The 25,693-nt window shown below is 42.9% G+C and overlaps 24 non-coding genes across 24 annotated transcripts; all 24 read left to right on the forward strand.

Annotated features, from left to right (window-relative positions):
* The first annotated feature begins 1,111 nt into the window (after positions 1-1,111).
* TRNAA-UGC (transfer RNA alanine (anticodon UGC)) lies at positions 1,112-1,183 on the forward strand. Its single transcript has one exon. It is a non-coding gene; the product is annotated as a tRNA-Ala (tRNA).
* Positions 1,184-1,462: 279 nt separating this feature from the next.
* Positions 1,463-1,534, forward strand: TRNAA-CGC (transfer RNA alanine (anticodon CGC)). Its single transcript has one exon. It is a non-coding gene; the product is annotated as a tRNA-Ala (tRNA).
* Positions 1,535-2,306: 772 nt separating this feature from the next.
* On the forward strand, positions 2,307-2,378 carry TRNAA-UGC (transfer RNA alanine (anticodon UGC)). The gene has a single exon. It is a non-coding gene; the product is annotated as a tRNA-Ala (tRNA).
* A 279-nt stretch (positions 2,379-2,657) lies between these two features.
* Positions 2,658-2,729, forward strand: TRNAA-CGC (transfer RNA alanine (anticodon CGC)). Its single transcript has one exon. It is a non-coding gene; the product is annotated as a tRNA-Ala (tRNA).
* A 772-nt stretch (positions 2,730-3,501) lies between these two features.
* On the forward strand, positions 3,502-3,573 carry TRNAA-UGC (transfer RNA alanine (anticodon UGC)). The gene has a single exon. It is a non-coding gene; the product is annotated as a tRNA-Ala (tRNA).
* Positions 3,574-3,852: 279 nt separating this feature from the next.
* Positions 3,853-3,924, forward strand: TRNAA-CGC (transfer RNA alanine (anticodon CGC)). Its single transcript has one exon. It is a non-coding gene; the product is annotated as a tRNA-Ala (tRNA).
* Positions 3,925-4,696: 772 nt separating this feature from the next.
* Positions 4,697-4,768, forward strand: TRNAA-UGC (transfer RNA alanine (anticodon UGC)). The gene has a single exon. It is a non-coding gene; the product is annotated as a tRNA-Ala (tRNA).
* A 279-nt stretch (positions 4,769-5,047) lies between these two features.
* On the forward strand, positions 5,048-5,119 carry TRNAA-CGC (transfer RNA alanine (anticodon CGC)). Its single transcript has one exon. It is a non-coding gene; the product is annotated as a tRNA-Ala (tRNA).
* Positions 5,120-5,891: 772 nt separating this feature from the next.
* On the forward strand, positions 5,892-5,963 carry TRNAA-UGC (transfer RNA alanine (anticodon UGC)). The gene has a single exon. It is a non-coding gene; the product is annotated as a tRNA-Ala (tRNA).
* A 279-nt stretch (positions 5,964-6,242) lies between these two features.
* TRNAA-CGC (transfer RNA alanine (anticodon CGC)) lies at positions 6,243-6,314 on the forward strand. The gene has a single exon. It is a non-coding gene; the product is annotated as a tRNA-Ala (tRNA).
* Positions 6,315-6,880: 566 nt separating this feature from the next.
* TRNAA-UGC (transfer RNA alanine (anticodon UGC)) lies at positions 6,881-6,952 on the forward strand. The gene has a single exon. It is a non-coding gene; the product is annotated as a tRNA-Ala (tRNA).
* Positions 6,953-12,296: 5,344 nt separating this feature from the next.
* TRNAA-UGC (transfer RNA alanine (anticodon UGC)) lies at positions 12,297-12,367 on the forward strand. Its single transcript has one exon. It is a non-coding gene; the product is annotated as a tRNA-Ala (tRNA).
* Positions 12,368-13,107: 740 nt separating this feature from the next.
* On the forward strand, positions 13,108-13,179 carry TRNAA-UGC (transfer RNA alanine (anticodon UGC)). Its single transcript has one exon. It is a non-coding gene; the product is annotated as a tRNA-Ala (tRNA).
* A 279-nt stretch (positions 13,180-13,458) lies between these two features.
* Positions 13,459-13,530, forward strand: TRNAA-CGC (transfer RNA alanine (anticodon CGC)). Its single transcript has one exon. It is a non-coding gene; the product is annotated as a tRNA-Ala (tRNA).
* Positions 13,531-20,021: 6,491 nt separating this feature from the next.
* On the forward strand, positions 20,022-20,093 carry TRNAA-UGC (transfer RNA alanine (anticodon UGC)). The gene has a single exon. It is a non-coding gene; the product is annotated as a tRNA-Ala (tRNA).
* A 279-nt stretch (positions 20,094-20,372) lies between these two features.
* Positions 20,373-20,444, forward strand: TRNAA-CGC (transfer RNA alanine (anticodon CGC)). The gene has a single exon. It is a non-coding gene; the product is annotated as a tRNA-Ala (tRNA).
* A 772-nt stretch (positions 20,445-21,216) lies between these two features.
* On the forward strand, positions 21,217-21,288 carry TRNAA-UGC (transfer RNA alanine (anticodon UGC)). The gene has a single exon. It is a non-coding gene; the product is annotated as a tRNA-Ala (tRNA).
* Positions 21,289-21,567: 279 nt separating this feature from the next.
* Positions 21,568-21,639, forward strand: TRNAA-UGC (transfer RNA alanine (anticodon UGC)). The gene has a single exon. It is a non-coding gene; the product is annotated as a tRNA-Ala (tRNA).
* Positions 21,640-22,411: 772 nt separating this feature from the next.
* TRNAA-UGC (transfer RNA alanine (anticodon UGC)) lies at positions 22,412-22,483 on the forward strand. Its single transcript has one exon. It is a non-coding gene; the product is annotated as a tRNA-Ala (tRNA).
* A 279-nt stretch (positions 22,484-22,762) lies between these two features.
* Positions 22,763-22,834, forward strand: TRNAA-CGC (transfer RNA alanine (anticodon CGC)). The gene has a single exon. It is a non-coding gene; the product is annotated as a tRNA-Ala (tRNA).
* A 772-nt stretch (positions 22,835-23,606) lies between these two features.
* On the forward strand, positions 23,607-23,678 carry TRNAA-UGC (transfer RNA alanine (anticodon UGC)). Its single transcript has one exon. It is a non-coding gene; the product is annotated as a tRNA-Ala (tRNA).
* A 279-nt stretch (positions 23,679-23,957) lies between these two features.
* TRNAA-CGC (transfer RNA alanine (anticodon CGC)) lies at positions 23,958-24,029 on the forward strand. Its single transcript has one exon. It is a non-coding gene; the product is annotated as a tRNA-Ala (tRNA).
* A 772-nt stretch (positions 24,030-24,801) lies between these two features.
* TRNAA-UGC (transfer RNA alanine (anticodon UGC)) lies at positions 24,802-24,873 on the forward strand. Its single transcript has one exon. It is a non-coding gene; the product is annotated as a tRNA-Ala (tRNA).
* Positions 24,874-25,152: 279 nt separating this feature from the next.
* On the forward strand, positions 25,153-25,224 carry TRNAA-CGC (transfer RNA alanine (anticodon CGC)). Its single transcript has one exon. It is a non-coding gene; the product is annotated as a tRNA-Ala (tRNA).
* The last annotated feature ends 469 nt before the right edge of the window (positions 25,225-25,693 follow it).

A 25,693-nucleotide genomic window follows, 5' to 3' on the forward strand; every position in this document is an offset into this window, starting at 1 on the left:
GGATACCTGAAGAAAACCATTCTGTTTCCCATCGGCCCAACACTTCAATGGGTTTCCACCGACGGTCAATATAATCCATTCCTCAAGTCAAAAGAACAGCAAATCTTGTTTGATATGTAAAGCACAATGAGCTTCAATCCATCACCGCCTTCTCTGCCCCTACTTAAAAAGCCCCAAAATTCACAAACTACTTATCTGCTTAATGCGCACACCTTCTGGGTCGCTTTTCAAAAATGTTTCTGGCCCCCAGCAAGCAGTATCTTGTGTGGGGAAGTAGCTCAGTGGTAGAGCGCACGCTTCGCATGTGTGAGGCCCCGTTTTCAATCCCCGGCATCTCCATTGGTGGATTTTGTGCACCTAGTTTAAATCACTTGCTGTCCCTCACCGTGTAGAAATTTACGCAGATCTTCCGTTGAAAGGCTTCCTTTTAAAACACATTGGCCTTTGGAATTGCTGCTCACTTGACAAGTGCACTGTTGGCTTATGGCAGGTACGGGCGTCAAGCAAGAGCATCTGTATGTCTTTTCACGCAGTAGCTTCTACCATAGCCAACACTTTCAAACGTACAACCGTTTCATTTATTTCTTTTTTTGGAGAAATCTTATTGTCGCATTACAGACAGTTTGTAAAGTTTGGATTTTGAATCATCATAGCGCTAACAATTTGGTGTAGCACCTGAAGCTGATGAAAGAAACGAGCAGGCGCCTCTTGAATAGACATGTTTTAACAAAAAACAAGATGGCCGATATTGTTTATGGGAGTAGCAAGAGCATTCACTCCTTTTTCTCGGTAAGCATCTTTGCGGGACAGTCATTTCTCTGCTGTCTCGTGCCATCTGTGCTCATTTTTCCAAGCACTATTTCCACTTTTGGCTTTTACACTCCTGCCCATACTGCTTTTCTTCTGCAGTTGTTCCATGAAGTCTATGCCTCTAAGAAGGCGTTTAAGCAACGTTGGAGCTGTTGAAAACTTCCTGCTTTTAATCACTGGCAACTTGTGCAGTTCCCTGAAAATGCGTTGTTATTGCACACTGCCTTGTCGCTACATACTGTTTCCACAGTATTGGGCAATGAACCTCCTGAGAGACAGAGGCAGGGGCAGCATCAGGCCAGGGGATGTAGCTCAGTGGTAGAGCGCACGCTTTGCATGTGTGAGGCCCCGGGTTCAATCCCCGGGATCTCCATTTACATCTTTTGGATACCTGAAGAAAACCATTCTGTTTCCCATCGGCCCAACACTTCAATGTGTTTCCACCGACGGTCAATATAATCCATTCCTCAAGTCAAAAGAACAGCAAATCTTGTTTGATATGTAAAGCACAATGAGCTTCAATCCATCACCGCCTTCTCTGCCCCTGGTTAAAAAGCCCCAAAATTCACAAACTACTTATCTGCTTAATGCGCACACCTTCTGGGTCGCTTTTCAAAAATGTTTCTGGCCCCCAGCAAACATTATCTTGTGTGGGGATGTAGCTCAGTGGTAGAGCGCACGCTTCGCATCTGTGAGGCCCCGTGTTCAATCCCCGGCATCTCCATTGGTGAATTTTGTGCACCTAGTTTAAATCACTTGCTGTCCCTCACCGTGTAGAAATTTACGCAGATCTTCCGTTGAAAGGCTTCCTTTTAAAACACATTGGCCTTTGGAATTGCTGTTCACTTGACAAGTGCACTGTTGGCTTATGGCAGGTACGGGCGTCAAGCAAGAGCATCTGTATGTCTTTTCACGCAGTAGCTTCTACCATAGCCAACACTTTCAAACGTACAACCGTTTCATTTATTTCTTTTTTTGGAGAAATCTTATTGTCGCATTACAGACAGTTTGTAAAGTTTGGATTTTGAATCATCATAGCGCTAACAATTTGGTGTAGCACCTGAAGCTGATGAAAGAAACGAGCAGGCGCCTCTTGAATAGACATGTTTTAACAAAAAACAAGATGGCCGATATTGTTTATGGGAGTAGCAAGAGCATTCACTCCTTTTTCTCGGTAAGCATCTTTGCGGGACAGTCATTTCTCTGCTGTCTCGTGCCATCTGTGCTCATTTTTCCAAGCACTATTTCCACTTTTGGCTTTTACACTCCTGCCCATACTGCTTTTCTTCTGCAGTTGTTCCATGAAGTCTATGCCTCTAAGAAGGCGTTTAAGCAACGTTGGAGCTGTTGAAAACTTCCTGCTTTTAATCACTGGCAACTTGTGCAGTTCCCCGAAAATGCGTTGTTATTGCACACTGCCTTGTCGCTACATACTGTTTCCACAGTATTGGGCAATGAACCTCCTGAGAGACAGAGGCAGGGGCAGCATCAGGCCAGGGGATGTAGCTCAGTGGTAGAGCGCACGCTTTGCATGTGTGAGGCCCCGGATTCAATCCCCGGGATCTCCATTCACATCTTTTGGATACCTGAAGAAAACCATTCTGTTTCCCATCGGCCCAACACTTCAATGGGTTTCCACCGACGGTCAATATAATCCATTCCTCAAGTCAAAAGAACAGCAAATCTTGTTTGATATGTAAAGCACAATGAGCTTCAATCCATCACCGCCTTCTCTGCCCCTAGTTAAAAAGCCCCAAAATTCACAAACTACTTATCTGCTTAATGCGCACACCTTCTGGGTCGCTTTTCAAAAATGTTTCTGGCCCCCAGCAAGCAGTATCTTGTGTGGGGAAGTAGCTCAGTGGTAGAGCGCATGCTTCGCATGTGTGAGGCCCCGTGTTCAATCCCCGGCATCTCCATTGGTGGATTTTGTGCACCTAGTTTAAATCACTTGCTGTCCCTCACCGTGTAGAAATTTACGCAGATCTTCCGTTGAAAGGCTTCCTTTTAAAACACATTGGCCTTTGGAATTGCTGCTCACTTGACAAGTGCACTGTTGGCTTATGGCAGGTACGGGCGTCAAGCAAGAGCATCTGTATGTCTTTTCACGCAGTAGCTTCTACCATAGCCAACACTTTCAAACGTACAACCGTTTCATTTATTTCTTTTTTTGGAGAAATCTTATTGTCGCATTACAGACAGTTTGTAAAGTTTGGATTTTGAATCATCATAGCGCTAACAATTTGGTGTAGCACCTGAAGCTGATGAAAGAAACGAGCAGGCGCCTCTTGAATAGACATGTTTTAACAAAAAACAAGATGGCCGATATTGTTTATGGGAGTAGCAAGAGCATTCACTCCTTTTTCTCGGTAAGCATCTTTGCGGGACAGTCATTTCTCTGCTGTCTCGTGCCATCTGTGCTCATTTTTCCAAGCACTATTTCCACTTTTGGCTTTTACACTCCTGCCCATACTGCTTTTCTTCTGCAGTTGTTCCATGAAGTCTATGCCTCTAAGAAGGCGTTTAAGCAACGTTGGAGCTGTTGAAAACTTCCTGCTTTTAATCACTGGCAACTTGTGCAGTTCCCCGAAAATGCGTTGTTATTGCACACTGCCTTGTCGCTACATACTGTTTCCACAGTATTGGGCAATGAACCTCCTGAGAGACAGAGGCAGGGGCAGCATCAGGCCAGGAGATGTAGCTCAGTGGTAGAGCGCACGCTTTGCATGTGTGAGGCCCCGGGTTCAATCCCCGGGATCTCCATTCACATCTTTTGGATACCTGAAGAAAACCATTCTGTTTCCCATCGGCCCAACACTTCAATGTGTTTCCACAGACGGTCAATATAATCCATTCCTCAAGTCAAAAGAACAGCAAATCTTGTTTGATATGTAAAGCACAATGAGCTTCAATCCATCACCGCCTTCTCTGCCCCTGGTTAAAAAGCCCCAAAATTCACAAACTACTTATCTGCTTAATGCGCACACCTTCTGGGTCGCTTTTCAAAAATGTTTCTGGCCCCCAGCAAACAGTATCTTGTGTGGGGATGTAGCTCAGTGGTAGAGCGCACGCTTCGCATCTGTGAGGCCCCGTGTTCAATCCCCGGCATCTCCATTGGTGAATTTTGTGCACCTAGTTTAAATCACTTGCTGTCCCTCACCGTGTAGAAATTTACGCAGATCTTCCGTTGAAAGGCTTCCTTTTAAAACACATTGGCCTTTGGAATTGCTGTTCACTTGACAAGTGCACTGTTGGCTTATGGCAGGTACGGGCGTCAAGCAAGAGCATCTGTATGTCTTTTCACGCAGTAGCTTCTACCATAGCCAACACTTTCAAACGTACAACCGTTTCATTTATTTCTTTTTTTGGAGAAATCTTATTGTCGCATTACAGACAGTTTGTAAAGTTTGGATTTTGAATCATCATAGCGCTAACAATTTGGTGTAGCACCTGAAGCTGATGAAAGAAACGAGCAGGCGCCTCTTGAATAGACATGTTTTAACAAAAAACAAGATGGCCGATATTGTTTATGGGAGTAGCAAGAGCATTCACTCCTTTTTCTCGGTAAGCATCTTTGCGGGACAGTCATTTCTCTGCTGTCTCGTGCCATCTGTGCTCATTTTTCCAAGCACTATTTCCACTTTTGGCTTTTACACTCCTGCCCATACTGCTTTTCTTCTGCAGTTGTTCCATGAAGTCTATGCCTCTAAGAAGGCGTTTAAGCAACGTTGGAGCTGTTGAAAACTTCCTGCTTTTAATCACTGGCAACTTGTGCAGTTCCCCGAAAATGCGTTGTTATTGCACACTGCCTTGTCGCTACATACTGTTTCCACAGTATTGGGCAATGAACCTCCTGAGAGACAGAGGCAGGGGCAGCATCAGGCCAGGGGATGTAGCTCAGTGGTAGAGCGCACGCTTTGCATGTGTGAGGCCCCGGGTTCAATCCCCGGGATCTCCATTCACATCTTTTGGATACCTGAAGAAAACCATTCTGTTTCCCATCGGCCCAACACTTCAATGTGTTTCCACAGACGGTCAATATAATCCATTCCTCAAGTCAAAAGAACAGCAAATCTTGTTTGATATGTAAAGCACAATGAGCTTCAATCCATCACCGCCTTCTCTGCCCCTGGTTAAAAAGCCCCAAAATTCACAAACTACTTATCTGCTTAATGCGCACACCTTCTGGGTCGCTTTTCAAAAATGTTTCTGGCCCCCAGCAAACAGTACCTTGTGTGGGGATGTAGCTCAGTGGTAGAGCGCACGCTTCGCATGTGTGAGGCCCCGGGTTCAATCCCCGGCATCTCCATTGGTGGATTTTGTGCACCTAGTTTAAATCACTTGCTGTCCCTCACCGTGTAGAAATTTACGCAGATCTTCCGTTGAAAGGCTTCCTTTTAAAACACATTGGCCTTTGGAATTGCTGCTCACTTGACAAGTGCACTGTTGGCTTATGGCAGGTACGGGCGTCAAGCAAGAGCATCTGTATGTCTTTTCACGCAGTAGCTTCTACCATAGCCAACACTTTCAAACGTACAACCGTTTCATTTATTTCTTTTTTTGGAGAAATCTTATTGTCGCATTACAGACAGTTTGTAAAGTTTGGATTTTGAATCATCATAGCGCTAACAATTTGGTGTAGCACCTGAAGCTGATGAAAGAAACGAGCAGGCGCCTCTTGAATAGACATGTTTTAACAAAAAACAAGATGGCCGATATTGTTTATGGGAGTAGCAAGAGCATTCACTCCTTTTTCTCGGTAAGCATCTTTGCGGGACAGTCATTTCTCTGCTGTCTCGTGCCATCTGTGCTCATTTTTCCAAGCACTATTTCCACTTTTGGCTTTTACACTCCTGCCCATACTGCTTTTCTTCTGCAGTTGTTCCATGAAATCTATGCCTCTAAGAAGGCGTTTAAGCAACGTTGGAGCTGTTGAAAACTTCCTGCTTTTAATCACTGGCAACTTGTGCAGTTCCCTGAAAAAGCGTTGTTATTGCACACTGCCTTGTCGCTACATACTGTTTCCACAGTATTGGGCAATGAACCTCCTGAGAGACAGAGGCAGGGGCAGCATCAGGCCAGGGGATGTAGCTCAGTGGTGGAGCGCACGCTTTGCATGTGTGAGGCCCCGGGTTCAATCCCCGGCATCTCCATTCACATCTTTTGGATACCTGAAGAAAACCATTCTGTTTCCCATCGGCCCAACACTTCAATGTGTTTCCACCGACGGTCAATATAATCCATTCCTCAAGTCAAAAGAACAGCAAATCTTGTTTGATATGTAAAGCACAATGAGCTTCAATCCATCACCGCCTTCTCTGCCCCTGGTTAAAAAGCCCCAAAATTCACAAACTACTTATCTGCTTAATGCGCACACCTTCTGGGTCGCTTTTCAAAAATGTTTCTGGCCCCCAGCAAACAGTATCTTGTGTGGGGATGTAGCTCAGTGGTAGAGCGCACGCTTCGCATGTGTGAGGCCCCGGGTTCAATCCCCGGCATCTCCATTGGTGGATTTTGTGCACCTAGTTTAAATCACTTGCTGTCCCTCACCGTGTAGAAATTTACGCAGATCTTCCGTTGAAAGGCTTCCTTTTAAAACACATTGGCCTTTGGAATTGCTGCTCACTTGACAAGTGCACTGTTGGCTTATGGCAGGAACGGGCGTCAAGCAAGAGCATCTGTATGTCTTTTCACGCAGTAGCTTCTACCATAGCCAACACTTTCAAACGTACAACCGTTTCATTTATTTCTTTTTTTGGAGAAATCTTATTGTCGCATTACAGACAGTTTGTAAAGTTTGGATTTTGAATCATCATAGCGCTAACAATTTGGTGTAGCACCTGAAGCTGATGAAAGAAACGAGCAGGCGCCTCTTGAATAGACATGTTTTAACAAAAAACAAGCTTTTCTTCTGCAGTTGTTCCGTGAAATCTATGCCTCTAAGAAGGCGTTTAAGCAACGTTGGAGCTGTTGAAAACTTCCTGCTTTTAATCACTGGCAACTTGTGCAGTTTCCACAGTATTGGGCAATGAACCTCCTGAGAGACAGAGGCAGGGGCAGCATCAGGCTAGGGGATGTAGCTCAGTGGTAGAGCGCACGCTTTGCATGTGTGAGGCCCCGGGTTCAATCCCCGGCATCTCCATTCACATCTTTTGGATACCTGAAGAAAACCATTCTGTTTCCCATCGGCCCAACACTTCAATGTGTTTTCACCAGGGGCGGACTGGGAATTTAAAGTGGCCCCATTCTGTGGGCGGGGTCAAAACAAGTAGGCGTGGCCTTGTGATGTTGGTGGAGTTACTAAACTCCATAAAAACTGTATAGATGGTCTAAATCAACATGTACACCACAGAGAAAGACTCGTACTGCCTCCTTTATAGAGGAATAATGCTTCTATTTTAAGAGCACACAACTTAACCCCTTAAGGACACAGCCATTTTGTAGCTTAAGGCTCAGCCCGATTTTTTGGATTCTGACTTGCGTCTCTTTATACGGTTATAACTTTTGAACACTGTTACTTATCAAAGCGATTCTGAGATTGTTTTTTCCCCACATGTTGTACTTCATTTTAGTGGTAAATTTTGGCTGATAAGTTTTGCATTTATTTACAAAAAAAAAGAAAATATGATAAATTTTTGGAAAAATTTGCCATTTTCGAAATTCAAAATCATTGCGTTTTCAGGCAGATCGATTTACCACCTAAATAAGTTGCTGAATAACATTTCCCATTTGTCTACTTTACATTTTCATAATTTCTGAAATGTCTGGATAATTTATTTTGATGTCACGCGGCTTGCAAATAGAATATCGCTTTTCCGGATTTTCAGAATTGACTATTTTGGGGATAAATACAGTTTGGAATGAAATTTTACATATTTAGCATCAAAACCCCCTATATAACCAACCCATTTTCAAATCTGCACCCCTCAAGCTATCAGAAACAGCTTTTACGAAGATTGAGATCTTCATAGTAATTGAATCAAAATGGAGGTGAAATTTAGAATGGTCATATTGTTCCCTTATACGTTCATTTAGCCCTAAAATTTACACATTTCCAAAAGATAAAAAGAGAAAACCCACCATACAATTTGTTCTGCAATTTCTCCTGAGTACAAAGACCCCCCACATGTGGCTGTGACTTGTGTTATGGGGGCACAGCGAGGTGCAGAAGGGAAGGAGGGCGCTGCAGCTGCCAGGATTTTAGTTTCCTCATTGGCCCCTTTTGAAGGCTATAAAATTTTCGCTTTTTCGTTATTGGGGCCATGTGATGCCATTTTTTTTGCGGGATGAGATGCTTTTTCCAATGTTACCATTTTGGGGTTTGTATCACCTATTGTTGAAAATTTAGGAACGTTTTTTGAGGACAGGAGTAGAAAAGCATCAATTCTGTACTGGATTTTTTACTTCTTTTTTTTTTGGTGTTCACCGTATAGACTAATAATCATGTTATCTTTATTCTATGGGTCGATACGATTACGGGGATACCAAACATGAATATATTTTCTTACGTTTTACTAAATTTGTCAAACAAAACCCTAATGTGGGGAAAAATCTATCATTTATGTATTGCCGTCTTCCAAGTGGCATAACGTTGTTACTTTTTTGGCTACGGAGCTGGTTGATGGCTTGTTTTTTGCGGGACATGTTGTACATTGCACCAGTATCATGTCGCAGTACATATGGTTTTTTGATCACATTTTATAGCATTTTTTGTGGGATTGAAAAGGTAAAAATCATAATTTTTGGAGGGTTTATAACAGTTTTTTTTTACGGCGTTTATCGTGCGGGTTCAATAATGATTTACTTTTATTCTACGGGTTGTTACGGACGCGGTGATACTATATATGTGGGGTTTGTGTTATGATTTAGACTTTTTTTTTAGTTATATGTCTCTTTATATGTTTTGGGGGTTTGGGGCATTTTTAGTGATTTATGACTTTATTTTTTTATTGAATAACTTTTTTTTTTACTTTTTCACTTTTATACCATGGGACATGAAGAAGCAATCATCTGATTGCTTCTTCATGATAATATTCTGCAATACTCATGTATTGCAGAGTATTATCAGTGTCAGCCTATACACTTGCATAGGCTGGCACTGTGCCAGTAAGATGACGTCACAGACGCCATCTTACTGGCAATTCTTGCAGGTAACTCTGGGGTCCAGATCGGACCCCAGAGTTACTATAGCAACGATCGGCGCACCCCGAAAACGGTTCGGGGGGGCCGATCGTGGGGGAAAGATCCCCCAGATACATGTTAGATGCCGCGGTCGCGCTGACCGCGGCATTTAACGGGTTAAGCACCCGCGATCGGAGACAACTCCGATCGCGGGTGTTACACTGGGGTGCCGGCTATTAGTTACAGCCGGCACCCCGTCTTTCCCGATGCCGGTTCGGCTCAGATCTTGAGCTGAACCGGCATCAGCTCAGCGTCCGATATATCGGACGCTGAGCGCTAAGTCACTGCGCTCAGCGTCCGATATATCGGACGCTGAGCGTTAAGAGGTTAATACTGCCATATATGTACACTAAAAACATACTACAATACCTTCTCTGATAAACAAGAATGTAATTACCATAGTACTGCCCCCTATGTACAAGAATATAACTACTATAATACTGCCCCCTATGTACAAGAATATAACTACAATAATACTGCCTCCTATGTACAAGAATATAACTACTATAATACTGCCCCCTATGTACAGCAATATAACTACTATAATACTGCCCCCTATGTACAGGGATATAACTACTATAATACTGCCCCCTATGTACAGGGATATAACTACTATAATACTGCCCCCTATGTACAGGAATATAATATAACTACTATAATACTGCCCCCTATGTATAGAGATATAACTACTATAATACTGCCCCCTATGTACAGGAATATAACTACAATAATACTGCCCCCTATGTACAGGAATATAACTACTATAATACTGCCCCTTATGTACAGGAATATAACTACTATAATACTGCACCCTATTTACAGTAATATAACTACTATAATACTGCCCCCTGTGTACAAGAATATAACTACTATAATACTACCCCCCTATGTACAAGAATATAACTACTATAATACTGCCCCCTATGTACAAGAATATAACTACTATAATACTGCCCCCTATGTACAAGAATATAACTACTATAATACTGCCCCCTATGTACAAGAATATAACTACTATAATACTGCCCCCTATGTACAAGAATATAACTACTATAATACTGCCCCCTATGTACAAGAATATAACTACTATAATACTGCCCCCTATGTACAAGAATATAACTACTATAATACTGCCCCCTATGTACAGGAATATAACTACTATAATACTGCCCCCTATGTACAAGAATATAACTTCTATAATACTGCCCCCCTATGTACAAGAATATAACTACTATAACACTGCTCCCCTATGTACAAGAATATAACTACTATAACACTGCCCCCCTATGTACAAGAATATAACTACTATAATACTGCCCCCTATGTACAAGAATATAACTACTATAATATTGCCCCCTATGTACAAGAATATAACTACTATAACACTGCCCCCTATGTACAAGAATATAACTACTATAATACTGCCCCCTATGTACAGGAATATAACTACTATAATACTGCCCCCTATGTACAGTAATATAACTACTATAATACTGCCCCCTGTGTACAAGAATATAACTACTATAATACTACCCCCCTATGTACAAGAATATAACTACTATAATACTGCCCCCTATGTACAAGAATATAACTACTATAATACTGCCCCCTATGTACAAGAATATAACTACTATAATACTGCCCCCTATGTACAAGAATATAACTACTATAATACTGCCCCCTATGTACAGGAATATAACTACTATAATACTGCCCCCTATGTACAAGAATATAACTTCTATAATACTGCCCCCCTATGTACAAGAATATAACTACTATAACACTGCCCCCCTATGTACAAGAATATAACTACTATAATACTGCCCCCCCTATGTACAAGAATATAACTACTATAATACTGCCCCCTATGTACAAGAATATAACTACTATAATACTGCCCCCTATGTACAAGAATATAACTACTATAATACTGCCCTCTATGTACAAGAATATAACTACTATAATACTGCCCCCCTATGTACAAGAATATAACTACTATAATACTGCCCCCTATGTACAAGAATATAACTACTATAATACTGCCTCCTATGTACAAGAATATAACTACTATAATACTGCCCCCTATGTAAAGGAATATAACTACTATAATACTGCCCCCTATGTATAGCCAGACAGCCCCTGCCCCGGTGTATATAGCCAGACAGCCCCTGCCCCGGTGTATATAGCCAGACAGCCCCTGCCCCAGTGTATATAGCCAGACAGCCCCTGCCCCGGTGTATATAGCCAGACAGCCCCTGCCCCAGTGTATATAGCCAGACAGCCCCTGCCCCGGTGTATATAGCCAGACAGCCCCTGCCCCAGTGTATATAGCCAGACAGCCCCTGCCCCAGTGTATACAGCTGCCAGCCCCTGCCCCAGTGTATACAGCTGCCAGCCTCTGCCCCAGTGTATACAGCTGCCAGCCCCTGCCCCAGTGTATACAGCTGCCAGCCCCTACCCCAGTGTATACAGCTGCCAGCCCCTGCCCCAGTGTATACAGCTGCCAACCCCTGCCCCAGTGTATACAGCTGCCAGCCCCTGCCCCAGTGTATACAGCTGCCAGCCCCTGCCCCAGTGTATACAGCTGCCAGCCCCTGCCCCAGTGTATACAGCTGCCAGCCCCTGCCCCAGTGTATACAGCTGACAGCCCCTGCCCCAGTGTATACAGATGACAGCCCCTGCCCCAGTGAATACAGCCAGTCGGTCACCCCTTTATACAGCAGCCCCCTGTATACAGCAGCCCCCTGTATACAGCAGCCCCCGGTATACAGCCAGCCCAACCCAGTACATAAAAATAAAAACACATGAAACTCACCTCTCTGACGCCCCGACGCTGCGCCCCTACTTGATCCAGTCCGGCCGCGGTGACAGCTCCGTACGGGCCGGCGTCGCACAGACCATGAAGTCAGACGCTTGCCGACGTCATGGTCTGTGCGACGCCGGCCCGTACGGAGCTGTCACCATGGCCGGACTGGAGCAAGCTGGGCCGCAGCGTCGGGGCGTCGGAGAGGTGAGTTTCATGTGTTTTTATTTTTTCACCGGCCCCACCAGGATTTCTCCCGGTGGGTCTTATGGCCAGTCCGCCCCTGGTTTTCACCGACGGTCAATATAATCAATTCCTCAAGTCAAAAGAACAGCAAATCTTGTTTGATATGTAAAGCACAATGAGCTTCAATCCATCACCGCCTTCTCTGCCCCTGGTTAAAAAGCCCCAAAATTCACAAACTACTTATCTGCTTAATGCGCACACCTTCTGGGTCGCTTTTCAAAAATGTTTCTGGCCCCCAGCAAACTGTATCTTGTGTGGGGTTGTAGCTCAGTGGTAGAGCGCACGCTTTGCATGTGTGAGGCCCGGGTTCAATCCCCGGCATCTCCATTGCTGTCCCTCACCGTGTAGAAATTTACGCAGATCTTCCGTTGAAAGGCTTCCTTTTAAAACACATTGGCCTTTGGAATTGCTGCTCACTTGACAAGTGCACTGTTGGCTTATGGCAGGTACGGGCGTCAAGCAAGAGCATCTGTATGTCTTTTCACGCAGTAGCTTCTACCATAGCCAACACTTTCAAACGTACAACCGTTTCATTTATTTCTTTTTTTGGAGAAATCTTATTGTCGCATTACAGACAGTTTGTAAAGTTTGGATTTTGAATCATCATAGCGCTAACAATTTGGTGTAGCACCTGAAGCTGATGAAAGAAACGAGCAGGCGCCTCTTGAATAGACATGTTTTAACAAAAAACAAGATGGCCGATATTGTTTATGGGAGTAGCAAGAGCATTCACTCCTTTTTCTCGGTAAGCATCTTTGCGGGACAGTCATTTCTCTGCTGTCTCGTGCCATCTGTGCTCATTTTTCCAAGCACTATTTCCACTTTTGGCTTTTACACTCCTGCCCATACTGCTTTTCTTCTGCAGTTGTTCCATGAAATCTATGCCTCTGAGAAGGCGTTTAAGCAACGTTGGAGCTGTTGAAAACTTCCTGCTTTTAATCACTGGCAACTTGTGCAGTTCCCCGAAAATGCGTTGTTATTGCACACTGCCTTGTCGCTACATACTGTTTCCACAGTATTGGGCAATGAACCTCCTGAGAGACAGAGGCAGGGGCAGCATCAGGCCAGGGGATGTAGCTCAGTGGTAGAGCGCACGCTTTGCATGTGTGAGGCCCTGGGTTCAATCCCCGGCATCTCCATTCACATCTTTTGGATACCTGAAGAAAACCATTCTGTTTCCCATCGGCCCAACACTTCAATGTGTTTCCACCGACGGTCAATATAATCCATTCCTCAAGTCAAAAGAACAGCAAATCTTGTTTGATATGTAAAGCACAATGAGCTTCAATCCATCACCGCCTTCTCTACCCCTGGTTAAAAAGCCCCAAAATTCACAAACTACTTATCTGCTTAATGCGCACACCTTCTGGGTCGCTTTTCAAAAATGTTTCTGGCCCCCAGCAAACAGTATCTTGTGTGGGGATGTAGCTCAGTGGTAGAGCGCACGCTTCGCATGTGTGAGGCCCTGGGTTCAATCCCCAGCATCTCCATTGGTGGATTTTGTGCACCTAGTTTAAATCACTTGCTGTCCCTCACCGTGTAGAAATTTACGCAGATCTTCCGTTGAAAGGCTTCCTTTTAAAACACATTGGCCTTTGGAATTGCTGCTCACTTGACAAGTGCACTGTTGGCTTATGGCAGGTACGGGCGTCAAGCAAGAGCATCTGTATGTCTTTTCACGCAGTAGCTTCTACCATAGCCAACACTTTCAAACGTACAACCGTTTCATTTATTTCTTTTTTTGGAGAAATCTTATTGTCGCATTACAGACAGTTTGTAAAGTTTGGATTTTGAATCATCATAGCGCTAACAATTTGGTGTAGCACCTGAAGCTGATGAAAGAAACGAGCAGGCGCCTCTTGAATAGACATGTTTTAACAAAAAACAAGATGGCCGATATTGTTTATGGGAGTAGCAAGAGCATTCACTCCTTTTTCTCGGTAAGCATCTTTGCGGGACAGTCATTTCTCTGCTGTCTCGTGCCATCTGTGCTCATTTTTCCAAGCACTATTTCCACTTTTGGCTTTTACACTCCTGCCCATACTGCTTTTCTTCTGCAGTTGTTCCGTGAAATCTATGCCTCTAAGAAGGCGTTTAAGCAACGTTGGAGCTGTTGAAAACTTCCTGCTTTTTTTTTTTTTTTTTTTTTTTTTTTAAACTTTTTTATTTGAACTTAAGTGGTACATATACAATTATATATATGCTTTCCATGTTCAGATCTGAGTATTCACTTACAGTTCCATTTTACATATATCTATAACATTTTCTGTTACAATAGTGACATGTCACTACCTCTTTATATAGTATTTTGAGACTCTAAATCAACCAAAAATAAAACTTGTTTAACACAACCATGAAACAAGGTTCCTATATTTCCAATTGGTATGAACCTGAATAGTTCTATTTATTAGTATCTCTATGTACATCAATATCCTGTGGGTGGTTTCTTACTGTATTCGAGTAACATGACGATAGCCACTTCTCCCAACTCAAATAGTATTTCTTGTTATTACCATCATTAAATGCTGCTGCTCTCTCCATTGTGCAGTTGTGGTTGACTCTACTCGTGAGTTCCATAAACTCAGGTATTTTGGTAGTTTTCCATAATTTTGCTAGCAATGTAATTGCCGTAGTTGTGATATGAAATATTATCGTTCTATCTGCTAAATTGAATTCTCCCAGTCCTATTCCCAGTAGGACCAATTCTGGGGTGAGTTGAATCTGCGTTTTCAGTACATTTTTTAAAAGCATATTCATTTGGTTCCAAAAGTTTTTTATCTTTGAACACTCCCAGAAAACATGCAAAATCGTACCCTTCTGGTTTTTACATCTCCAGCATTTATCTGACGATGTGGGATAGATTAGTGCTAGTTTACTCGGAGTGAAATACCATCTATACATAATTTTCCGCCTTGTTTCAAAGTGGAGAGCACATTTTGAGATCGATTTGGTAGCTCGGTATGAATTTTCCCAGTCACTTATATCTATAACTTTCCCTAAATCTTTTTCCCAGTGGGATAAGCAGGCCATAGGTGTCTTGTAACATTCTTCCCCAATTGCTTTATATGCTATTGAAATACCTTTTTCCATTTTTTTGGGATTCAGAAAGGATAATTCAAAGACGTTTTTAGGTGACATGCACTCCTTTGGAATGGACAATACAAAATGTCTAATCCTAAGATATTTATAGAATTCTTTGTTAGATATATTGAACTTATTACTTATTTCCTCAAATGATTGTAAATGGGTCCTATCCCATATGTCCGCTACTCTCTTTATACCTTTGTCAATCCAATTTTTAATTTCCAAATTGGGTATGAAGAATGATAACATTTCACTTGGTAGATCCCATATGCGAAGGGTAAATAACTTTGCATCTATTCCTTGAGCCCTCCAGATCTTAGTACTAGCTGTCATTGTTTTTAGTGGAGTACTTGAGATTGATTTTTGAAAAGCCACAGCCCACAATTGCACATTTAGAGGGACAGTTTCTGAAATGTCATTTTCAATTTGTATCCAATGCTTATCATTGTCTACTAACAAACACTGCCTGGTTTGTTCAAGAATCGCAGCTTTGTAGTAATTACCTATATGTGGTAGACCTAGCCCCCCTTTGTTATATGGCAAATAAAGTATTTTCGCCGCAGTTCTTGGTTTCTTATTCAACCATATATATCTGTTCAATTTAGCTTGCAGTTTCTTAAGAAATTTCTGCGGAACTCCTATTGGAACATTTCGAAATATATACATTAGTTTTGGGAGGACCATCATTTTAAAAGCTGCGATTCTTCCAACCCATGAAATGTTTATTTTTGAAAAGAGGTTCAAATCTATATCCATTTGTTCTAGTAATGGGGTGTAATTTATCTGAAATAATTTGGAAGATGGAAATGTCAATTTTATACCCAAATATGGTGCATACCCTTTTGCCCACCCAAAAGAATATGCTTCTTGTAGATATGATGACGTTGCATCAGACAGGTTCATTTCTAATATTAGGGATTTACCCGCATTTAATTTATAATACGAGATCTTACTAAATTGCTTAAGGATTATAGCTACCGCAGCTAGAGATTTTGTAGGTTTGGAAAGGGCTATTATGACGTCGTCTGCAAATAGACCGATCTTATGAACTATTTTTCCCACTTTAATTCCCGAGATTGCTTTGGACATCCTGATTGCTGCTGCTAGGGGTTCCATTACCATTGCAAAGATAAGTGGAGACAAGGGGCAGCCTTGTCTAGTACCATTAGTTATGCTAAATGGCTTTGAGAAGTATCCCGATGCCATGACATATGCCGACGGTTCCGTATACAAGGCCATTATACTCATTATTGCGGCTTCAGGAAACCCGAATAGCTGTAATACTTCTCTTAAATACTTCCAGTGGACTCTGTCGAACGCCTTCTCTGCGTCCAAGGATAGGAGCAGAGAAGGCGTACGAGATTTCTACACCCACTCAATAAGGTCAATAAACCTTCTAGTACCATCTGACGTTACCCTTCCTCGAATAAATCCTACCTGATCATGGTGTATCAGGGTTGGTAATATAGTAGATAATCTGCTGGCGGTAATTTTAGCATACAATTTTAAATCTGTATTTAACAGAGATATTGGGCGAAAATTACCTGGAAGGGTAGGAGACTTCCCCGGCTTAGGTAAAGTGATTATTGTTGCTCTCATCATCTCCTGTGGGATCAGGCCAGAGGATTGAATATCATTGAATACGCCCAGTAGATGTGGCTGCAGAATTTTAGCATATTTACTATAATAATCGTTAATTAGTCCATCCGGACCTGGAGCTTTATTGCGTTTTAAAGAAGTTATAGCTTCTAAAACTTCTTTTGCTGAAATAGGTTTAGTTAAATCTTCTACCTGTTTCTGTGTTAATTTAGGGACTTTGACTGATCTTAAAAACTGGGCAATGCCATCCATAGTTGGTTGGGGAGTATCAGGGTCATCACATAAGTTATACAATTTTTTATAATATAATGCCATTTCCTCCGCTATTGCCTGTGGATCGAATATTTTTTCATTCTTGGTATTAAGCAGGTAGGATATCCTACTTTGTGTATTCCTCTTTTTCAACTGGCCTGCAAGTACTTTGCTGGCCTTGTTACCTAATGAGTAATATTTAGATTTTAATTGGGAGAGGGCTTGTTCGTATTTGTATGAATCTAATTGATTCAATTGATCCTGTAGATCTCTGATCATTTTTGCCCTAAATGAACAGTGATTATTTTTATTCAACGCGTCCAATAGAGTCAACGCTGACGTAATATGTAATCTTGCCTCTTTCCTTTTTTTCATTTCTGCTGCTTCAATGTTCACATAATGCCCTTGCATAAAACTTTTATGAGCACACCACTGATTCGCTAAGGAAGTTTCAGAAGAACTATTTATGGAGAAAAATTCTGTCAAAGCTTCTTGGGTCTGTGTCTGGTATTTTGCTAAATGTAAATAGTATGGTTTTAAACGCCACAAGGAGGTTTTTGGTTTATCGTATGCTTCTGCTAGTGTAGTATGGATGGGGGCATGGTCAGACCATGTGATTACATCAATTTTTGAGTCTTTCACCCTATTATATAACATATGGTTTGCAAGGAAGAGATCTATTCTGGAATAAGTTTGGTGGGGATGCGAATAAAAGGAATAATCCCTTTCTGTAGGATGTTGCAGCCTCCATATGTCTAATAAATCTTCTCTTTGTGATAAGTTATATATTTCCGAGGGCCCCTCTTTTTTAGTTGTACTTGTCGTATCTACTGACGGCCACATCGTGGAGTTAAAGTCCCCCGATATTAGCACTGCTCCTTGTTTACATGTATTTAGCACATCAAAAAATTTCTTAAAAAATTTTCCTTGTTTAGAGTTTGGGGCATAAACCGATGCTAAGGTATATACAATATTGTTTATAGAGCATATTAAGATAACATATCTCCCTTGGTTATCAATCAGCGAATGGATAAATTGAAATGCCACAGAGTTTTTTACCGCTATGCATACCCCTCTTTTTTTCCCCACAGCTGGTGCTAAAAATACATATGGGTAGTTCTTATGAGATAATCTGCTAATGTCTTCCGTATTTAAGTGTGTCTCTTGAACATATAATATATCAGACTTGGCATCTTTAGCTGCTTTCCACAGACGTGATCTTTTAAATGGGCTATTTAACCCCTTAGCATTAATAGATGTTACCTTTAATACCATAATATCCTAATGGGTATATTCCTGTCTTAGAGATCTTATATTTTAGATTCATTCTCCACCTTAGATTCACATTATCTCTCTTTCTTATACCTATGTTCCTTGTTTCAATAACATTAACATAAACCGAGTTTAACAGTAACATAAAAAACATCGTGACTATACATGTCATCAATTTTGTGGAACCCCCAATCCTGGGGATTTTGGGGGAAAACATTACAACCATCCTCCACCTACTCAGCATAGGAGCCGAGTCCCATCCCTATAAACTTATATTTACCACTAGCGAGAAACATAGGGTCCAAACAAGATCATCTTAATGAGCAAACTTCTCATTATCTTATTAATCTTCATCTCTTCGTCACTTTTTCCCACTCTTGATCCACTCGAGTGATTGCAGATTTCTTCCCTTGTAGTGCTTGCATATCAAAGTCCTCTGGAAGCAGTTCCCATTCTTGTAGTAGCTGTACTAATTTTGTTGGAGAGGATGCCACAATTTTCCTTCCATCTTTAGATATGATAAGTTTCACGGGGAATCCCCATCTGTATGGAATGCTGTTGTCGCGCAATACTTTTGCCGCTATCTGGAATTCGCGTCTCCTCGCTAGTGTGGCTGCAGACAGGTCTGTATAGAGGGTTATTTCTTTAAACCTTTCTGGAATATTTGTTGCTTGTCTTGCAGCGCTCATTAGTTGCTCCTTAAAATGAAAAAAATGTATGCGTGCTATTACATCACGCGGCACCTCTTTAGGTAAAGATCTTGCTTTTGGGAGCCTGTGTACTCTGTCTATTAGAAGGTCAGATTGTGGGGCTTCAGGGGTTAATGCTGCAAAGAAATCAGTTAAGAATTCTGATAGCTTTTCGGCGCTTACTTCTTCTGGTATGCCCCGGAATCTAATATTATTCCTGCGCGATCTATCTTCTATATCAGCAATTTTGAGCTTTAACTCCTTCACCTCTTCTTCTAAGTTATTGTTAGCATCCACCACCTCGTTGTGTGCTTCTGTCAGCTCCGCCATTTTATCTTCCAAATGTGACGTTCTTTCACCCAGTGCTGTACATTCCTCTTTGAACGTGTAAACTGCATTTTGTATTTCTTTTTGTAACGAAGAATGTAATTCTCCTAATAAAGCCTTCAGCAACTCCTCTGTAATAGGTTTACATGCTCCTGCACTCTCAGTGCTGATGGATGGTGTGGTTTGCTGCGAGTGACAGGCTCTCATCATGGCCGCTTGGAACGAGGAGCTTGTTCCCGGGCTGTGCCCTGAATCTGCCCTCTCTCTGTCTCTCCCCGTTATAAAATTCCCTGGGGTACCTGTTTGCACCGGTGACCCACGGTCCGAGCTTACTGATTGCTCTGGAGAGCTGGTATCCTCTCCGCCATACATCGAGTTCCTCGTGGTGCGTCCGCCATTTTGGGATCTTGCCGACGGGAAAAACTATGTAAGTTTCTTTGGGCCATTTTTCTTTTTAAACTTGCCCATCTTGTTTTGTGTTCCTGAGTCCTTTGGGTGGTGTTTGGGACCCGTTTTTTCGCTCGGTAAGCCGATCTAAGCCGCTTTTGTGGGATAGGATGCACGGAGCAGGAGAGTGTGCTTCCTACTCCATGAGCTGCCGGCCACGCCCCGAAAACTTCCTGCTTTTAATCACTGGCAACTTGTGCAGTTCCCTGAAAATGCGTTGTTATTGCACACTGCCTTGTCGCTACATACTGTTTCCACAGTATTGGGCAATGAACCTCCTGAGAGACAGAGGCAGGGGCAGCGTCAGGCCAGGGGATGTAGCTCAGTGGTAGAGCGCACGCTTTGCATGTGTGAGGCCCCGGGTTCAATCCCCGGCATCTCCATTCACATCTTTTGGATACCTGAAGAAAACCATTCTGTTTCCCATCGGCCCAACACTTCAATGTGTTTCCACCGACCGTCAATATAATCCATTCCTCAAGTCAAAAGAACAGCAAATCTTGTTTGATATGTAAAGCACAATGAGCTTCAATCCATCACCGCCTACTCTGCCCCTGGTTAAAAAGCCCCAAAATTCACAAACTACTTATCTGCTTAATGCGCACACCTTCTGGGTCGCTTTTCAAAAATGTTTCTGGCCCCCAGCAAACCGTATCTTGTGTGGGGATGTAGCTCAGTGGTAGAGCGCACGCTTCGCATGTGTGAGGCCCCGGGTTCAATCCCCGGCATCTCCATTGGTGGATTTTGTGCACCTAGTTTAAATCACTTGCTGTCCCTCACCGTGTAGAAATTTACGCAGATCTTCCATTAAAAGGCTTCCTTTTAAAACACAATGGCCTTTGGAATTGCTGCTCACTTGACAAGTGCACTGTTGGCTTATGGCAGGTACGGGCGTCAAGCAAGAGCATCTGTATGTTTTTTCACACAGTAGCTTCTACCATAGCCAACACTTTCAAACGTACAACCGTTTCATTTATTTCTTTTTTTGAAGAAATCTTATTGTCGCATTACAGACAGTTTGTAAAGTTTGGATTTTGAATCATCATAGCGCTAACAATTTGGTGTAGCACCTGAAGCTGATGAAAGAAACGAGCAGGCGCCTCTTGAATAGAGATGTTTTAACAAAAAACAAGATGGCCGATATTGTTTATGGGAGTAGCAAGAGCATTCACTCCTTTTTCTCGGTAAGCATCTTTGCGGGACAGTCATTTCTCTGCTGTCTCGTGCCATCTGTGCTCATTTTTCCAAGCACTATTTCCACTTTTGGCTTTTACACTCCTGCCCATACTGCTTTTCTTCTGCAGTTGTTCCGTGAAATCTATGCCTCTAAGAAGGCGTTTAAGCAACGTTGGAGCTGTTGAAAACTTCCTGCTTTTAATCACTGGCAACTTGTGCAGTTCCCTGAAAATGCGTTGTTATTGCACACTGCCTTGTCGCTACATACTGTTTCCACAGTATTGGGCAATGAACCTCCTGAGAGACAGAGGCAGGGGCAGCATCAGGCCAGGGGATGTAGCTCAGTGGTAGAGCGCACGCTTTGCATGTGTGAGGCCCCGGGTTCAATCCCCGGCATCTCCATTCACATCTTTTGGATACCTGAAGAAAACCATTCTGTTTCCCATCGGCCCAACACTTCAATGTGTTTCCACCGACGGTCAATATAATCCATTCCTCAAGTCAAAAGAACAGCAAATCTTGTTTGATATGTAAAGCACAATGAGCTTCAATCCATCACCGCCTTCTCTGCCCCTGGTTAAAAAGCCCCAAAATTCACAAACTACTTATCTGCTTAATGCGCACACCTTCTGGGTCGCTTTTCAAAAATGTTTCTGGCCCCCAGCAAACAGTATCTTGTGTGGGGATGTAGCTCAGTGGTAGAGTGCACGCTTTGCATGTGTGAGGCCCCGGGTTCAATCCCCGGCATCTCCATTGGTGGATTTTGTGCACCTAGTTTAAATCACTTGCTGTCCCTCACCGTGTAGAAATTTGCGCAGATCTTCCGTTGAAAGGCTTCCTTTTAAAACACAATGGCCTTTGGAATTGCTGCTCACTTGACAAGTGCACTGTTGGCTTATGGCAGGTACGGGCGTCAAGCAAGAGCATCTGTATGTCTTTTCACGCAGTAGCTTCTACCATAGCCAACACTTTCAAACGTACAACCGTTTCATTTATTTCTTTTTTTGGAGAAATCTTATTGTCGCATTACAGACAGTTTGTAAAGTTTGGGTTTTGAATCATCATAGCGCTAACAATTTGGTGTAGCACCTGAAGCTGATGAAAGAAACGAGCAGGCGCCTCTTGAATAGAGATGTTTTAACAAAAAACAAGATGGCCGATATTGTTTATGGGAGTAGCAAGAGCATTCACTCCTTTTTCTCGGTAAGCATCTTTGCGGGACAGTCATTTCTCTGCTGTCTCGTGCCATCTGTGCTCATTTTTCCAAGCACTATTTCCACTTTTGGCTTTTACACTCCTGCCCATACTGCTTTTCTTCTGCAGTTGTTCCGTGAAATCTATGCCTCTAAGAAGGCGTTTAAGCAACATTGGAGCTGTTGAAAACTTCCTGCTTTTAATCACTGGCAACTTGTGCAGTTCCCTGAAAATGCGTTGTTATTGCACACTGCCTTGTCGCTACATACTGTTTCCACAGTATTGGGCAATGAACCTCCTGAGAGACAGAGGCAGGGGCAGCATCAGGCCAGGGGATGTAGCTCAGTGGTAGAGCGCACGCTTTGCATGTGTGAGGCCCCGGGTTCAATCCCCGGCATCTCCATTCACATCTTTTGGATACCTGAAGAAAACCATTCTGTTTCCCATCGGCCCAACACTTCAATGTGTTTCCACCGACCGTCAATATAATCCATTCCTCAAGTCAAAAGAACAGCAAATCTTGTTTGATATGTAAAGCACAATGAGCTTCAATCCATCACCGCCTTCTCTGCCCCTGGTTAAAAAGCCCCAAAATTCACAAACTACTTATCTGCTTAATGCGCACACCTTCTGGGTCGCTTTTCAAAAATGTTTCTGGCCCCCAGCAAACAGTATCTTGTGTGGGGATGTAGCTCAGTGGTAGAGCGCACGCTTCGCATGTGTGAGGCCCCGGGTTCAATCCCCGGCATCTCCATTGGTGGATTTTGTACACCTAGTTTAAATCACTTGCTGTCCCTCACCGTGTAGAAATTTACGCAGATCTTCCGTTAAAAGGCTTCCTTTTAAAACACAATGGCCTTTGGAATTGCTGCTCACTTGACAAGTGCACTGTTGGCTTATGGCAGGTACGGGCGTCAAGCAAGAGCATCTGTATGTCTTTTCACGCAGTAGCTTCTACCATAGCCAACACTTTCAAACGTACAACCGTTTCATTTATTTCTTTTTTTGAAGAAATCTTATTGTCGCATTACAGACAGTTTGTAAAGTTTGGATTTTGAATCATCATAGCGCTAACAATTTGGTGTAGCACCTGAAGCTGATGAAAGAAACGAGCAGGCGCCTCTTGAATAGAGATGTTTTAACAAAAAACAAGATGGCCGATATTGTTTATGGGAGTAGCAAGAGCATTCACTCCTTTTTCTCGGTAAGCATCTTTGCGGGACAGTCATTTCTCTGCTGTCTCGTGCCATCTGTGCTCATTTTTCCAAGCACTATTTCCACTTTTGGCTTTTACACTCCTGCCCATACTGCTTTTCTTCTGCAGTTGTTCCGTGAAATCTATGCCTCTAAGAAGGCGTTTAAGCAACATTGGAGCTGTTGAAAACTTCCTGCTTTTAATCACTGGCAACTTGTGCAGTTCCCTGAAAATGCGTTGTTATTGCACACTGCCTTGTCGCTACATACTGTTTCCACAGTATTGGGCAATGAACCTCCTGAGAGACAGAGGCAGGGGCAGCATCAGGCCAGGGGATGTAGCTCAGTTGTAGAGCGCACGCTTTGCATGTGTGAGGCCCCGGGTTCAATCCCCGGCATCTCCATTCACATCTTTTGGATACCTGAAGAAAACCATTCTGTTTCCCATCGGCCCAACACTTCAACGTGTTTCCACCGACGGTCAATATAATCCATTCCTCAAGTCAAAAGAACAGCAAATCTTGTTTGATATGTAAAGCACAATGAGCTTCAATCCATCACCGCCTTCTCTGCCCCTGGTTAAAAAGCTCCAAAATTCACAAACTACTTATCTGCTTAATGCGCACACCTTCTGGGTCGCTTTTCAAAAATGTTTCTGGCCCCCAGCAAACAGTATCTTGTGTGGGGATGTAGCTCAGTGGTAGAGCGCACGCTTCGCATGTGTGAGGCCCCGGGTTCAATCCCCGGCATCTCCATTGGTGGATTTTGTACACCTAGTTTAAATCACTTGCTGTCCCTCACCGTGTAGAAATTTACGCAGATCTTCCGTTAAAAGGCTTCCTTTTAAAACACAATGGCCTTTGGAATTGCTGCTCACTTGACAAGTGCACTGTTGGCTTATGGCAGGTACGGGCGTCAAGCAAGAGCATCTGTATGTCTTTTCACGCAGTAGCTTCTACCATAGCCAACACTTTCAAACGTACAACTGTTTCATTTATTTCTTTTTTTGGAGAAATCTTATTGTCGCATTACAGACAGTTTGTAAAGTTTGGATTTTGAATCATCATAGCGCTAACAATTTGGTGTAGCACCTGAAGCTGATTAAAGAAACGAGCAGGCGCCTCTTGAATAGAGATGTTTTAACAAAAAACAAGATGGCCGATATTGTTTATGGGAGTAGCAAGAGCATTCACTCCTTTTTCTCGGTAAGCATCTTTGCGGGACAGTCATTTCTCTGCTGTCTCGTGCCATCTGTGCTCATTTTTCCAAGCACTATTTCCACTTTTGGCTTTTACACTCCTGCCCATACTGCTTTTCTTCTGCAGTTGTTCCGTGAAATCTATGCCTCTAAGAAGGCGTTTAAGCAACATTGGAGCTGTTGAAAACTTCCTGCTTTTAATCACTGGCAACTTGTGCAGTTCCCTGAAAATGCGTTGTTATTGCACACTGCCTTGTCGCTACATACTGTTTCCACAGTATTGGGCAATGAACCTCCTGAGAGACAGAGGCAGGGGCAGCGTCAGGCCAGGGGATGTAGCTCAGTGGTAGAGCGCACGCTTTGCATGTGTGAGGCCCCGGGTTCAATCCCCGGCATCTCCATTCACATCTTTTGGATACCTGAAGAAAACCATTCTGTTTCCCATCGGCCCAACACTTCAATGTGTTTCCACCGACCGTCAATATAATCCATTCCTCAAGTCAAAAGAACAGCAAATCTTGTTTGATATGTAAAGCACAATGAGCTTCAATCCATCACCGCCTACTCTGCCCCTGGTTAAAAAGCCCCAAAATTCACAAACTACTTATCTGCTTAATGCGCACACCTTCTGGGTCGCTTTTCAAAAATGTTTCTGGCCCCCAGCAAACCGTATCTTGTGTGGGGATGTAGCTCAGTGGTAGAGCGCACGCTTCGCATGTGTGAGGCCCCGGGTTCAATCCCCGGCATCTCCATTGGTGGATTTTGTGCACCTAGTTTAAATCACTTGCTGTCCCTCACCGTGTAGAAATTTACGCAGATCTTCCATTAAAAGGCTTCCTTTTAAAACACAATGGCCTTTGGAATTGCTGCTCACTTGACAAGTGCACTGTTGGCTTATGGCAGGTACGGGCGTCAAGCAAGAGCATCTGTATGTTTTTTCACACAGTAGCTTCTACCATAGCCAACACTTTCAAACGTACAACCGTTTCATTTATTTCTTTTTTTGAAGAAATCTTATTGTCGCATTACAGACAGTTTGTAAAGTTTGGATTTTGAATCATCATAGCGCTAACAATTTGGTGTAGCACCTGAAGCTGATGAAAGAAACGAGCAGGCGCCTCTTGAATAGAGATGTTTTAACAAAAAACAAGATGGCCGATATTGTTTATGGGAGTAGCAAGAGCATTCACTCCTTTTTCTCGGTAAGCATCTTTGCGGGAC

Source organism: Engystomops pustulosus, chromosome 1 (assembly GCF_040894005.1).
Source record: "Engystomops pustulosus chromosome 1, aEngPut4.maternal, whole genome shotgun sequence".
Taxonomy (NCBI): Eukaryota; Metazoa; Chordata; class Amphibia; order Anura; family Leptodactylidae; genus Engystomops; species Engystomops pustulosus.